General features: G+C 47.5%; 1 pseudogene; it reads left to right on the plus strand.

The window, feature by feature from the left end:
• Positions 1–13,280: 13,280 nt before the first annotated feature.
• Positions 13,281–15,697, plus strand: LOC115319036 (annotated as a pseudogene).
• Positions 15,698–16,080: the final 383 nt, after the last annotated feature.

Below are 16,080 nucleotides of genomic sequence, written 5' to 3' on the forward strand. Positions count from 1 at the left end.
GCTCCCTCCCGGGCTTCGGCCCACGACATGGAAAGAGTGGCTCTCTCCCACAAATCATCAACACGTGCCCGCCATCTTCGACGCCCTTCTTTACCACATCACAACGATCGAAGAGAAGCTGAAGGCATCGAAAGACGCCACCAATCCCCCATGATCCACCTATCCTCACCCTTCTGAATGGCGTCCTCCTAGACACCACTTCGACAACCTAAACTGAGGGTCAATAAAAATGTTTTCTCTCTCTCTCTCTCTCTCTGCGACCTTATTTCGGGAAAACCAGGTTTCAGTTCAGCAACCCTCTAAATCGAGTAACACGCCGGACGAAACTTCCATAGCGTTTTGGAACCAAAGAGAGTGTATTAAGTAGAGGTTGTCTCGTGAACCCGTTAAACAATTTTATGGGACACAAACTAGGAGTGTCATCTGGTAATCGAAGAACACTTTGAAAAAAGCGCGCCCAGATTTAAACTCCAGAGAACAACGAAAAAATAAAAAACAAGAAAAACTTGTACATTCTGGAGGGACACCCTGTACTCTCGCCTCATATGTGCAGAACAAGAAAAATTAACTGGAATCACTTCGCAAACTATACGATACATTTTGGAAAACTTAATTCTAGACGACAAAAACAACATAGTAATACAAATGAAAACAACCATGCAGTCGACAGAAAATACGTAGAAATAGACTCCCTCGACAACGGCAGTGGTTCCAGTGCTCTTGGCGAGCAAAATAAACCGAGAAAAGCGATAAAAAAGCTGGGCCCCTTACAATATACCCTCTTCAAAAGTAAATCAAGCAACATTGGTGATCGCCATATGTTGGACACAAAGCATGTGATTGGATCCGAGCTGATGCCGAACGCTGTCACTGAGTAGGTGAGAAAGCAATGGCGGACAGGGGATGGTGTGGACTTTTCAGAAGAGTCTTTTGTGGTGCCGGAAGCAGAAAGAAAGCTGAAGCAAGACGAAGGGACTGATGAAACAAGAAAAGTGGTACGTTCACTCGCACAAGCGACAGCAGAGAAATGCCTTTTTTGACGAAAGCGGGAACAAAGGCTAATGAAAGCATGCTCCCAGCGGCTCGTAAAAAAAAAAGCGCTTGTAAGAGAAAAAGACAAACATACAAGACAAAAGAACATCTACGTGTTGTTGGACGTTGTGTTGCTTCGTTTGGCTGCCAGAGGCGGCAAAATGCGAAGTCGCCACCAGTCGCGACCGAGAAAGTGTAGAAGCTTCAAAGGCCGACGACCGCGGACTCAGACGCCCCTGGTTGCCGGGTTTGAGCGCCAGCCTAGTTGCATGGTAGGTCTCTTCTTGGCTATTAGGGAGTTCTCGAAGATCCGCAACGAAGAGGCACAGTAGCGGCCTCTTCGTTGCGGAGGGCTTCGCGGAAGGGGAAACGCGGTCTACGAAAACTCCCTATTGTCTTAACTTTACGAGGGTGTGATGAGAAAGGCAAGAAGGGAGGTCTTTTTTATCGTTTTTTGTTAGAGGCTTTCCAAACCAGCATCAAGCAAGCCTCGCGTGCTTGCTATTTTTTGTTTCGTTTAAACAATCCTTCTTTCTGTCTTTTTCTGCCACAACACTCTCACTCTCCTCGTCCCCTTCAACTTCGACATTCGAGACACAAAGGAGTAAGCTGGGACCTCGTATATTAGTTTTTTTGGAACGTACGCCAAACATTTGCGCACGGAAAGAAATTGCGGGTCGGGAGTGCGCCTGCGCAGAACGGAATAGAAGGACTTGCGTATTGCATCCGCACGCAAAGCTCGGGACCTTGCGCTGCGGGGTAGCGGTCTTTGCGGGAAGCTCTCGAGATATCTCATATCCCGTGAGAGTTTTACTTTTAAGTTTGCGGTTACTTCGACTGGCGCAACTTAATGACGTCGTGTTTCTAAAGTTCAGTGTTACGTGAAATTACGTGGTGTTCAGCTCGGCAATTCTTTCACGGACCTACCGCAATTGAGTCAGATCGCCATGCAGCTGAACGAGTGCAGAGTGCAAATGTTCACAGCTCTGAATATGCGCGAACGTTGCGATCTGCGTAGCGCTCCTTCGTGCGGACGCGTCGCCAACGGACGAGTGACTCTCCAGAAAAGCGCCGTCGCTGTCCACCGACCATTATATAGGTCACAAATGTCCTCCCTTGTTAGCATTGATAAAAGTTGCTGTTTCCGCGCTACGATTCGCGAAGGCTCCGTGATTGAATTTAGCTAGACTGTAAAACATTGCGCCCCATATTGCTGGAAAACTCGCCGGTTCAATATTGCCTACGTGTCTTCTGTAATCTACAGGGTGAAACAAGGAGACGCCAGGCTCTTTAAATCGACCGGAAAATTCGGTTTCTAAACCTATCGCGCTACGACTTTGTGCAGCGTTGCCCACAGATGGTGCATTTTTTTTTTTGTAAAATTTGCGAAGAGCGAACTTACCTGAGGAAAAAGTAAAGAAAGAAAAAGGTTTAGCTCCTATGGAAACGCAGCGACGCCACCGGTCTGCAAACAACACGGCGCCGTTTCGCACGGGAGACAAGAGATGGCGCAACAAACGCCGCCATCGAACGAGCCTACGGCGCCGAGAGCAGGCCTTTTTAGCAGACGACCTTTTCGACCCAAAAGCGGCGCGCCTTCCGCAGGCGGCGACAGTCGCAGAAACAAAAAAGACAGGCGCTGTAACAGCAAGGAACCGCAGTTCCTTGTCTGCAAAAGGGCCGGCTCTTGGCGTCGTCTGCTCGTTCGTTGGCGGCAGTTGGCATCGCGACCCCTTGCGCCATCTCTAGTCTCCTGTGCGAAATGGCGCCGTGTTGTTTGCAGACCGGTGGCGTAGCTGCGTTTCCATAGGAGCTAAGCCTTTTTCTTTCTTTACTTTTTCCTCAGGTAAGTTCGCTCTTTGCAAATTTTACAAAAAAAAAATGCACCATCTGTGGGCAGCGCTGCACAAAGTCGTAGCGCGATAGGCTAAGAAATTGAATTTTCCGGTCGATTTAAAGAGCCTGCCGTCTCCTTGTTTCACCCTGTAGAATCTGAAACGTCTGTAAAAACAAGATATATATTTCGTACAACGACAGGAAGTCTGAAAGCCCACATTACGGACAGCCATCCGCAGCAAATAGAATAGCTGTTCGCACTAAATAACGGAGCACTATACCTTTCCACCTCATATAAAGTCAAAGCTTCAAGCCATCCGTACCACCTCCACCTCCAATACATAGGCGACTCCCCTCTCAGAGCTCTAACTTTGCCATGGGTGTCACCTGACGTATCGGAGGTGCAGGATTGGTGGGGATGGTTCGTAGCTATAGCCTTCAAAAAGAGTTTTGGAACCAAATAAGGTGTATTAAGTAGAAAGCGTTTTGTGAAGTTGTTAGACTTTTATTGGACTAAAACAAGGATTGCCTTTTGGCAATTGAAGAACACTTTGAAAATCGCGCCCAAATTACAAATCCAGGGAACGACAAAAAAGCAGTTGTAAATTGTTTGAGGGGGACACCCTGTACATTCGCCTGATATGTGCATAACGAGAAAAATGAGCTGGAAACACTTCGCAAACTATACGATACATTTTGGAAAATTCAATTGCAGACGAAAAGAAACATGGTATTAAAAGAGAAAACAATCCTGCAGTCGGCTGAAAATACGTAAGAACATTCACCCTCGACGACGGCAATCGTGGCGACGCTCTTGCCCAACAAAATGGAGCGAAAAAGGCGATAAAAGAGCTGGGGCGCGTTACAATAGAACCTTTTTAAAAGTCAGTCAAGCAACATTGATGATAGCCATTTGCTGGGCACAGTCAATAGACCGATCTCACAAGGAGTTGCACGACGCCACCGCTGCCGCGGTGCATTCTGGTACCTGTAGTTCTCCCCAGTTTTCTGGACGCGTCAAGGCGCGTTTTCAGGTTTCAGGTTAGCACGAAACTTTTAGTCGGCCGTTTACTCACGGTTTTTAATGGGTGTCTTCACCCGTTCTGTGTCAAGGTGCTACAGTAACAGCACTAGGCAAAAAGGCATCGGATTTTATGCCTTCCCGCAAGAAAGCAGCCCACGAAAAGAGTGTCTAAAACAGGTAAAGAGAGCGGTAGGAGAGCGGCAAGAAAAAGCGTTTTTAGATTTGTTTCGTTATTTGATTCATAATTTATATTCACCCCATTGCACGATAACTAAAGAGTGTAGGCTTACACAGGGCATGAGACGTAGTAGGGCGTACCAAAGTGTTCCGTACGTTGGAATCTTTCAGAGCACTCGCTCTGTAGCGGTATATCCGTTGGTCTATCTCAATCGGAACTTCCACGCTGCCTTGCGGAGACCGTTTTTAATACAATGTTTGCTTGATGCATTTTGGTGGTTACAACTGTTATTGATACGACATGTTTTGAGCACAACTGTGCTTCAAAAGATCAGTACAATCACCGAAGAAAGAGCAGCGATTTTCGATATGTATATATATAACTCGAAATAAAACGACTTTTTCAAAATCAGACTTATTTTTTTTAGTGGGCTATTATGCCACAACCTGATTTCGCTGGCGTTAATGATCCATTCTGTATTAACACCAATCGACAAAGCGGAAAAAAGCATTCTCCGTCGGTCAGCTCTTACCGCTCGGAGCTTGAGCAAACCAAATAAAATTGAATAGAAACTGTACACAAGAGCTCATCTCTACCCGAAGTTCTCAGGCATCTCTCATGGTTACGTTTCATTTTGACAAATGCGAGTTGTTACGGCTCGTCAGGCAGGTTCTTTTTGTAGATCGTTTCTTTCTGTGCAGGCTTCCCCCCGCAGTTCATATGTACCCTGTCGCAAAGGCTCTCAACCAGAATAGAACGAGTTTTAGAAAACTATCGCTCTCCGAGAATGTCTATTGAGCTCGTTTTACTTCATTGTCGAATAAAAGCTACGCCCAAGCCTGCGCACTACATAGCTCAATATTTCACCGACTCATTTGACGCTGTTCCGCGGTGCTACACCGAACCGAGGGTCCCTCAAATTTTGTGCTCTTTCACGTTAAGGTAGATATTCACTTGCTTCCAAGTTTATTGAGACGTAGGAGCACCTGGAGTGCTCGAGGGAGTAGTGGCCTCGTTGTTTTTGCCGCTGTTGCAGTAAGACCACCGCGTGAACGCGGTGGGTTCACGCGCGTTCACAAAGACGAAGAAGCGGACGACGACGAAGCAGACCACAAAGCGATTCTAAAGCGATAAGATGACTGAAACTGTTTTTTTGCGCCTGATGACAAAATAAGGCCCATCACAAATAACACAATCTTATAAAGTACTGATATGCAGGAGAATCCAAGCTAACACCAGGGCTTCCCAAACTTTGATGTACGCCCACATGAGCCCTTTTCAGCCGGGAAGCCGGAGAGCGATGACCACAAGTAGCATGGCGGCGGCCATACTTCCGGAATACGGGCGCCTGCGCAGTTCGCTTGGTGGCATCGGTCCATTCGTCGAAAGAGATAAAAATCTCCTTCGGAAACTGTCGAGAGAAAGATCATCAACGATAACAGTACCCCGGAAGTTGCAGAAGAAAAATGTGTTCGTCCTGCCGAACACGTTACGACGGGGCAGACTTTTAGTGACCAATGTGGCGACGTTTATTTACAACGGCAAGGAATATACAGGAGAAGGAAAAACTTCGAGGTACACTTAAGCATTTCTTATGAGTTGTGAATGCGAAAGCATGCAAGCCGCTCGTCCGCTCCCTTTGTCGTCTGCTGCGTACTAGCGCGCGCGCTTCGGGATCTCGGAGGCCTTGGCGCAGCGACCAATGGGAGCCGCGTCGACGCGCGCCAGCCAATGGAACCGAAGGCGACTCGCTGCTATTGGGATCGCGGCGGAAACTAGGAGCCGTTTTCGCGCACCAAACTGATGACGTCAGCTCGCTCCATGAGACATTTATTGCTTCAGCATTAAAACTTGCGTTAAAAGCATAAACCCTGACCCCTTTTTGGTCCCAGACTTGAATCTTTTTTAAGGCTCTCACGCTTCTCCATTTATAGGCGCGCGATGGATCCCCCTTTCTCTTTAGCCAGCACACAGTCAGGCCCTGAGGTTACAGAAGTAACGACCTACAACCCCAGTCTACGGCACTGAGCACTGAGTACTGACGTGAGCAAGCTCCGGTGCTTCATGGCGAGGTGCGCTCAGGTGTTCCATACGGTATACCACGGTCAAGTACACAGGCGTATCCAGGTGTATTTCGAGTGCGTACAGGAGCGGGCACCAGTGCCTGATGGCGGGCTGCGTTCAAGTGTAAGCTTCCATGCCATGCTTACCGAAAGTATGAAAAAAAAATAAACAACAGACGAGTGCGTCATGCCTGGCTAATAATATAACGCCCCACGAGAACCGTCCTCGTAGAAAGACCCGTAGAAGAGAGCTCGATCGCTTCAAAGTTAAGCTGCCATGAATAAAAGTTTTACCCCGCGCCCTTTGGCAGAGTAAAAGAAATCGCCTACAAAGCGTGCATAAAAATCACACACAAAAAAAAAAGATTAAAAAAAAAAACTTTGAACTTTACGCGCACAAAGCGCGTAATTGGATCCGACTCATCTGAGTACTCACCGAACGCTGACCAGTACTCGTTTTGAATACGAGCTGTGCCGAGCTCATGCCGAATGTTGTCACTGTGAGTAAGTGAGTAAGCAACGGTGGTCACAGGATGGCGCGAACTTGTGAACAGGGTCTTTTGTGGTGACGGAAGCAAAAGCAAAGCAAAAGCAAGACGGAGGGACTCATCAAAAAAAGGGAAGTGGTACGTTCCTTCGCACCAGCGACAGCAGCGAAATTCTTTTTTTGGACGAAAGCGGGGACAAATCCGGTTTGAGGCATGCCCCACGCGGCTTGTAAGAATAAAGGGTTGAACACAAAATATAAAAGAACATCTACGCGTCGTGAATGTGTTGTTTTATGGCGGACACAGGCGGAAAAATTTCGCGGCACCACCCAGGGGTGGAAATACACTCGAAGTCAGGGGAAGGGGGAGGGGGGGGGGGGGGGGGGGCATACATTTTGCAATGACAGCCACCGTAAAAATAGCTTCCCATATAAAAAATGTGAAGAAAACGAATATACACAGGCCCAGTTTTGTATATAGCTAGGGTTCGGAGTTTTCGGTTTAAACCGATAAAAACCGATAAAAGTACGCCGAATCCATTTTTGGAAATTCGGTTTTAACCGAAAAAGGTCAGTTTGTAGGTTCAGCGTTTTTGGTTTAAATCGATAAAAACCGATAACAGTACGTCTAATTCGTTTTCTAAAATTCGGTTTTAACCAAAAAAGGTCAGTTTTTACGGCCGCGTCGAGGTGGGTGGGGGAGGGGTATAGAGAGAGGGGGCTCGACACTGTGTGACGTCTTCGCGATTGCCCTCTTCCAAGGTTCAACATGCAACAAAAGAGGTCTTGAATCGGCCTTCGCGGGACATCTGTGTCCTTTCTGTGGTCAGGCTCTGTGTGTCAAGTTCGTCCTAAAGAAAGTTCGGATGTGGGCTGTTGTAAGGTTTTTAGCTTCATGCACTTCAGAGGACATCGAGGAAAGCCTTTGAAGCCTTTCTTAACACCCTCTCTCAAAGTTCCCTGTAATTAAAAACATAAATACAGTAATTTTTTTTTTTTTTTTTGCCATTTCGTTGGTTTTTGTACGGTCATCACCTCAGACGGTCATGTCGTCAGAATGGGAAGGAAAAGAAGCGCGCTGAAGATTACGTCCGCGAATTCTACGATTCTGATGTGTGTCCTGATGGAAGTTGTAGCGAAGACCACGTATATATATGTGCCGTTATTTTTTGAGTGATCACAAATATCACAGCTACAAGGATCATCTGATTCGGTGTCCGATGGTGTTCCTTTCATTTCACCGAAAAAGACTGGTAAAATTTTTGGGGAATAAGTATACACCGAAAAAAACCGAAAATTAAATTTTAAAATAAACACCGAAAAAAGTACGCCGAATTTTGAAAAAATAAAAACCGAAAACGCTGAACCCTTTATATAGCAGTACTGAACTTCATGTTTTCGTGTGTCGGCAATATACTTATCGTGAAGAGGTGGTTCGGGAGTCTTGTTTTGTTTTTATACGGTAAGGGTTTTAATAAACGAGAATACCACTTCTTCAGTGAGCATATTTAAAAACGCACGTTAATGGTAACTTACCTGTATACTAAATACAACGCGCGCAGGCGAACAGTGTAGCGTTCGAAAAGCGGCGTGTGTGGTGTGTCCTTGCTAGATGAGAAATTCAGCCATGGCAGTACGGCCGTACAAGCATTGAGGCTGTCGGGCTTTGCCTGCGCGTACGCCGAAGTGTTCTCAAAGTCAGAAAGCCTACTACTCAAAGTCAGAACTACTCAAAGTCAGAAAGCTGGCGGTCAATATTGTGAAGCCTGGGGTACTTCCTTCTCAGGAGTTAAAGCGCTGCACGAAGGTTAGGGTCTCAGCCACCATATCGAGCTGTGGTGGCAGGGAGAAGCAACCCCTCATTGGAAGGCCGTAAAAGAGCGCATCTGTTCGCTCCAGTCGGCCTTGGGAGCAGGGCTCCCGGGTCGTGGTAATTAGGAAGTTTTTGCAGACCGTTTTTTCACCATCGCTGCGCTCTCCGGAACAAAGACGCCAGTACTGCGCATGCGCAACGCTGGCTTTGCCTGCAGAATCCCGTACCTCGTAGAGGGTTGCGCAGAATGTTGGGGGACTGCGGGAACGATCTACGAAAACTCCTTCTTAACCATTTGTACAAAAAAATCACCAAAAAAAAAAACGGCCGATAGTGGTGGTGACCACTAGAGACCGGATTTTAGGCAAATGCCTATTTTTTTCCTTGCGTTCCTATCGCCCCATTTCGATATATGAGCACGAATTGGAGGTCAAGGATTGCTTTTATGGTGGTTTTATAGTGCCTATGAATGCCTATTTTGGGTGTTGGTGCCTAAACTCCGATAAATGCCTATAAATGCCTTTTTTCTCAGATTGGCGCCTAAATCAGCTCTCTGTAGCGTCAAGTTTCGCTTTCGAATGCGATTTGATACCTTTGTTCATTCTACCTGGAAATATTTACTGTTCTGAATTCTATGGGTTTGAACCTGGTCCTGTAGCTACTACTGTAATTACCCCAAGCTTTCAGACTTTGGGCATTTGTTCGACAAGAATGTTATGTCCGCCATCCCTGTGAATTCGGCTCAGCACGTATTGGACTCGAATGCTGCATTAGCGTTCGACGTGAACTGGGGCCCATTCGTGTGCTTTACGCCGAAAAAAATGGTGACAGTTGTGTTGCTTGATAAGGTTCTGCAAAGGGTCTATTGTGTCATACATATAGGAAGTGTCATGCTATATAACAATGCATCAACACATACTATTAAACTATATGCTCAAAGGTGTGTTTGTTTTTCCATTTAACAAGTTACAGCAGTGTGCTTTAATGCTATTATCATGTATGTAGTTTTAAGTATCCTCTCTGCAATGCCTACGAAGGCCCCTGGAAGGAATAAATTAATAAATAACATTTTCACATCACTGGAGTTGGTTTTCGGATGCACCACATGTTCAGGAAAGGTTGAACGAGTGCAGCCCCTTGAGAGAAGTCTGCCAGTCTAGTATGACCCCTTAATTAATATTGAAGGGTCAGAGATACGAGTGTCCTCGTAAGGTCCAGAGCGTGCAGTGGACACAATTCTCGGTGTGTAGACTCTCAAGGCATGAAGGCAAGCGGAAATATGTTTATCTGGTTAGTGTATCAAATATGTTTATTTCCACTTGATTACATAATTATTGATTCTTAGGAAATAGTTCCATAACGAGTTCTTTCTGCGACAGTCTCGTGTCAGGCGTTCAGTCGTAGTACCTGTGGACCTTGTTGTCGGATGACGCTCCTGGCACGTCGGTGTTCAGTTTGGTCGAGTGGCAACTTTGATCGACTGATGCTGTCTTGTAATCATACGTCATGTGCGGCCACTGACGTCTGATGCACTGAAGCTGCAGGGCTGGCTTCTAATCCGAAAATTCTCCTGGTAGTTTTCGGCATCAATGCAGCAAGCTCGGGCATGTATTGCTTACGTGGCTGTGCCTTTTGCTGTACCGTTGACTTGATAGCTGGCAACAATGTTTGTTTGCTATCCAAGTCTGGTGATGCTTGCAGTTCACTTTTGAGAGCAACCAACCATTCTATTCCTTCAAGTCACTCAGGGGCGTTCTCCCTCAAAGTTGGAAATTGTGTGCTTCGTGGAGTGGACACAGAAAATTGATGTCAGCAAATTTTTAGGTATTGTCCTTGGACGACAACCAACACCAAATCCACTGTCACTGCATCGCCGCTCACCTGCTTTGTCGTGCTTACCTCTTGTTGAGGTGATGGACATGAGGAGCTTCGGGGTAATCAGAGATTCAGAATCTTCGATTCAGCACCTTCGGCATCAGGGACAAAGGTCGCCGAAGGTAATCCTTAATCTCCCGTGGTCGCTCCTCGAGACTTAATCGAGGGTCGTTTGGCACAAACCATCGCAGACCAATTCATTGGTACGGGCTGCTTTGGTAGACATGGTCGGCTTCATGCAGTTGTAGCAAAGTGGTTTCCGGTCGCAGATTTGCATCACCTACGTTTTCCTCGGTGTACTTTGTTGAGCACAAACCTACACACGATGTCGGGAATGCTTCGGCGTCAGAGTGTCTCATTGAATTGGCATTGAATACTAAGAGGCAGCCGGTGGTGGTCGTCGTGCCATTGTGGCGTAAGTTGCCCTTGGTTTGTCAGATGCCGCTTCGCTCGCAGAAGTCTCGGTTGAAATACCTGTCAAACTTGTTCCGAAACAATCTCGGCAATCAAAATAAAAGCCAGGCAACTGATGGCAGGAAGTAGCTTCCTGATCTCCTCCCAGACAACGTCGTGGATGATGTCGTGGATGCCTGGGAGGCTGGCGTCGAAGTAGTAGCTGGACAACTCGAGTGTCGAGACGCCGGGAAGTTGTTCATAGTGGCAGGCTCGGGCATGCAGTGCACATTCCATGTTGGAAGCCTCTGTGATATGAACACTTCGACTGTTGTTGGGGGTTGCGGACAAGGCTGCCGAAGGTGTTGTCCTTCACGTGAGGGGCATGGGATTCTTAGGTTCTTGTCTTCTGTAGCATCAAGGTCGGCGTGGGCGTGGGCGTGGGCGCTCGATCAAGCGCAAAACATCCTCCACGAGTGCAATGGCGCTCTCGTTGGGGCAGTGTCCTGGACAGAATCAAGAATGCGGCTCTCTCTCGTTGATGTTGGCTGACAAATGCGCGCTTCAGCTCGATCTTGCAACCTTCCCATGACGTTAAGGAGGATCCATGGTTCTCAGACCAGCGCCGGCAGTTTCTTCCACGAGAAGTATAGGTTCTGCAGGAGCTGGTTGTCTGTCCACCCAATGTGGCGGGCGACACTGTCATATTGTTCAATCCAGTCCTTGACGTCTTCATACACCTTGCGTGAAAAAGCGTCGGAGTGTGATTTGCGACGGGCATGCAAACAATGGTGGGAGGGGACATGGTTTGCTGCTACAGGTTTGTCATTGTTGGCTTAGTCAGCTTCGGATTTTCTGACAGGAGACTGAATTCCGGTGGTTTTTCCTGGTAGCAGCAACTGGCTCGGATTTCAGGTGCTTCGTGGTGTATTTCCGAGGTTACTTTTTGTGGTATTCGGTCGTCTTGCGGTTGTTCTGCCAGGCTCGGGTCAGGACTTCGCTTACGGCTCAACGGGGGTGTAAGACGCAGGATAGTCCGCCAGCCGTGTCCCATTATCGAGTAACTCGGCTGAAGAGCCGCCGGGTTCACACAGAGTGAAGGGCTATGGGTGCCCAGCACCTCCACCAGAACATACGATTACAGCTGAGCATGACCTGCAGTGTCCCAGAATAGTGAATATTGATAGAAGATAGGACTGGAACAAGGATCCGTGACAGTATAACAAAACTCGCAGAAGAGAATTTATCCTGACCACTGAAGAAGCTGCATTGCTTTAGTGGCATTCTGTCCGAATAAATCCTCTCCTTCGGGGTTTGGCGACTGCCGTGGACGAACTGAACTGAAATGGATGTGGGACCACTTTTCTGGTAATTAGCCACTGCAGACTGTTGCCAGAAAGCGGCGTGAGCTGGGTACGTAACACGCTCGATGAAATGTCCGGACAGCTTGCAATTCGCGTAACGAGTGTGGATGAAACGTTTGTGTTGACGAAACGTGCGACAGACCAGCGGGATCAATACCAACTGCAACACCTGTGCTCCGTGAAAGTGCACGTCTACGCCGGAACAATTTCGGAAGCAGCACAGCATCACCTAAACCATGGCACAGGAACTACCAGCTTGAAGGCAGCTCTTCGGTGCGCCGCACACCTGTGCTCCGTGAAAGTGCACTTCTACGCCGGAACAATTTGTAAGCAGCACAGCATCATTCAGCACGGCACGGGAACTACCAGCTTCAAGGCAGCCTTCCGGTGCGCCGCACAACCGAAGTAAGCCCTCGGTCATTTGATCGAAGCTGCACCACGATTGCACACCGCCAAGCACTACTCACGCAATTTCCGTCGCTAAACTGTGTATCCAAATATATTGCACACGCTTCACTGCAAACCTCGAAGATTCCGATGGTCAACGGGAGCACAGAGACGTCGCGTTAAATTTTATCCTAGCGGTATCCGAATCAATCCGAGGTCCGAGCAACGTAGGTCAGATTGTCTCTTCCGTGGCAATATCCCGGTGGGTCACCAGCGAAATGCACACCGTTTTTCCGTATTTTCACGTTATACCTTCGTCAAACACCACGCTGAACTTTAAACTCGCTTTCGACCGGCCTCATATGACGGCTTCCGCGTCTGAAATCAACTCGCCGAGACGAACGACAACCAACAAAGTATCCGACAAGCTCCGGCCCAGCTGGGGCCAGCCGCTGCATGGGCGCTGCCATCTTTCCTGTGACGTCACGTATTTGGTTTGGTCATGTGACGTGTGGTCAAATTTGCGTACAATGGCAGCCGCCTTATGGGGGTCACTTTCGAGTGCAGACCGGAACCCCGGTTTATCGCTCTAAGCCCCTCTACCTCGTTGGACGCACCTGTGCCGACGCCGCCGCCGCCGCCGCCGCCACCACCACCAGGGGAGAAATTGGCTCTAGGCAATTGGACCCGACCAATAGGAGGCACCCTTCCCTTCTGGTCCGGTCTTTCAACGTGCACGGTCTGGCTTTCTCCGCTGCCCTTTTCAGCCATGCCGAAACGGAAGACGGCCAGAAGTGCGTTGATTCGACAGTGGACACTTAACTCAACATGTTACAGAATAGACGGAGAGACCGTGTTCTGCCAACCGTGCGGAAAAAAAGGTGAGCCGACGAGTTTTTACGTGGCGTGAGTGTTTCATGTGTTATTTGAAACCACGGCCCCTCGATCAAGTGCGCTTGATCCAGGGGCCGTGGTCGAACTCGAAACTATGCAAAGTTGTCCATTGCGCCGCCTTGGTTGGCGCCTGGGCGTCATGGCCGCGATTCGCTGTTATTGCTTTTTGTTTATACTGCCCCTTCTTCTGAGAAAAGAAAGGAGGCGCCTGTGTATTTTGAATACGGCAGACAGCGTTCCTTTCGGTGCCTGCATTTTTTCAAATGTTGGGTATTTTGATTGCTAGCGTTGTTTATAAGTTCTAAACTTTCAATACCATTGAGATTATTGAAATGAAATATTTTAGATACCTTGAGAAGGAGATTCACATTTTTATGTACCGTCCCTGCGTGCTGCCTTGAGTGAAAATCCAGAAATGTCTTAATCAAACGAGCAATTGATCGGTTGGTACTGAAGGATGGTGTTTCAAAACTAGCGCTGATGAACGCTCCGGAGCGTGTTTTTAAGATATGCACTGGACATCCGTTAAATCGAAGTGCACCTCGTAGCTACTCGGTTAATTACATGCAGACGCTAGCTATAATTACCGAAGTACGCCACGCTAAGTTAGCACGCAATTGAATCTGGTATCTTACTCCCCCGCCGTGCCACCGTGAAATTTACGGTATTGATGGCGCGCGCCGAGTCAGTTGAACAGAACGTCAATGGAATCTCACCTTCTTGTTTTTCAAGTACGTTTTGGTGGTATGAAAAGCGTAGCAGCGCGGCGCTCAAGTACAGTTATACCATCAAATAGGACGCAGCAGGGGTGTTCGAGCGATTCTCTGCGGAAGTCAGAATGTTTATTGATGCTTATCGTATTTATTTTTTCTTCTGTTAGCATGTCAAGACACTTAGTATGCTAGCATGTTTATCTGCGCTGTGATGTTGAATATACGCTTCGTATTTAAGAAATCCTAACGCATTTGCGCAGATTCCTTGCGAGAAGAAGTACCACCTGGCCCAGCATGAGAAGACGGCAGGTCACCTGGCAAACCTTAAGCGGGACAAGCCCTCAACATCCAAAGTCTTTTTTGACAACAGCCTTCAAGGATGACAGGACAACCGCTTTCAACGTTGATGTGTGCGAGGCCCTGGTCGCCGCAAACATCCCTTGGACCAAAATTGAAAATCCCGTGCTGAAACAATTTCTACAGAAATACTACAATCACAACGTGCCGTCTGAGTCTACTTTGAGGAAGAACTACCTCCGGCCTTTGCACGAACAGACATTAGCAAGAATCAGATAAGAGCTTGGCGACTCCCGCATTTGGATTTCCGTAGACGAAACAACAGACGTCAAAGGGCGCTTTGTCGCTCACTTTCTTGCTGGGAAGCTTGCGGCGCACTAGAAGACAAAGGTTTCCTCGTGTGTTCGAAACCTTTGGAGAGAACAAATGGTGAGTCTGTAGCATTCTTTGTGAACGAATCCCTTAAGGTTCTTTACCCTACAGGAGTCCAGGCCACCAAGGATCTGTTGCTCTACACACACGCTGCAGCCTACATGCACAAGGCCGCTCATCTCCTGAAGGTCTTCTACCCGCAGATGCTCCATGTCACCTGCCTAGCGCATGCGCTTCATCGTGTTTGCGAGGAACTGAGGAAGCACTTCACTGACGTCAACGAGCTTATTGGCTCAGCCAAGGCCGTGTTCCTGAAGGCACCCTCTCGCGCGCGCGTCTTCAAGGAGATGCTGCCTGATGTGCCCCTTTCCGCCAGAACCCGTCGTCACACGATGGGGAACGTGGCTATAAGCTGTTGAGTACTACAACTGCTACTTTTCGGACATCAAGGCCGCGATCAACGGCCTTCCATTTGACGAGAGTGTTGCAGTCACAAAGGCTCGAGCTGTCGTCTTCGTTAATAGCCTTCCAGGAGACCTCGCGTACCTTTGCGCCAACTTCACGTTCTTAGTGGATTCTATAAAAAAACTTGAAAGTGAGGGAGAAACTCTTGTTACGAACCTTGCGCTAATTCTCCACGCACAGGAAAGAATCGCCACCGCACCCGAAGGACCCGTCGCCGAAAAGGCACGTGCGAAGCTGCAATCGGTCTTGCACACAATCAAGGGGTTTTCTGTCCTTAAAGAAGCTTCAGAAGTCCTTGCTGGTGAGCACTGTATAATCCCAGTGTCAATTAACCCACCGAATCTTCCCAAGTATATGTACGCACCAATCACATCTGTCGACGTCGAGCGTTCGTTCTCCGCGTACAAATTCATTCTCAGCGACAAGAAGCACAATTTTGAACCCGGAAATCTGGAGTTGCTGGTAGTTACCTATTGTTTCTATAATTTTCATAGTGATCCTTAAACTAGGTTCCGCGTTCTGTCCAAACACAATTCTTAATATTTATGTTTCGAATGAGCGTATGTGTATTTGGCAGTGTTGAAAGGTCTTGCCTGTATAAACAAGGTACCTGTAGAAAATTGCTAAAGTTTGTACGTAAGTTCTCACGTAACAACATGTTAATTTCTTAACAAACCTTGTCTATCTTGCATTTATTATTTTCTTGCTTTATTGTAATTTAATTGCGTCAGGCAGACATAACTTTGCGCTTTTATAAATCAGTATTACCATATTTCAAGAATTGTTTCTCCTGCCTGTTTTACAATATGCGACGCTTGAGTGATTTTCGCATGTGAACATGTATGTAAGCAATGCGCTTGTGAAATTAAGCCAATTTATCGCCATTA

Source organism: Ixodes scapularis, unplaced genomic scaffold (assembly GCF_016920785.2).
Source record: "Ixodes scapularis isolate PalLabHiFi unplaced genomic scaffold, ASM1692078v2 PGA_scaffold10__122_contigs__length_95168666, whole genome shotgun sequence".
NCBI classification, from domain to species: Eukaryota; Metazoa; Arthropoda; class Arachnida; order Ixodida; family Ixodidae; genus Ixodes; species Ixodes scapularis.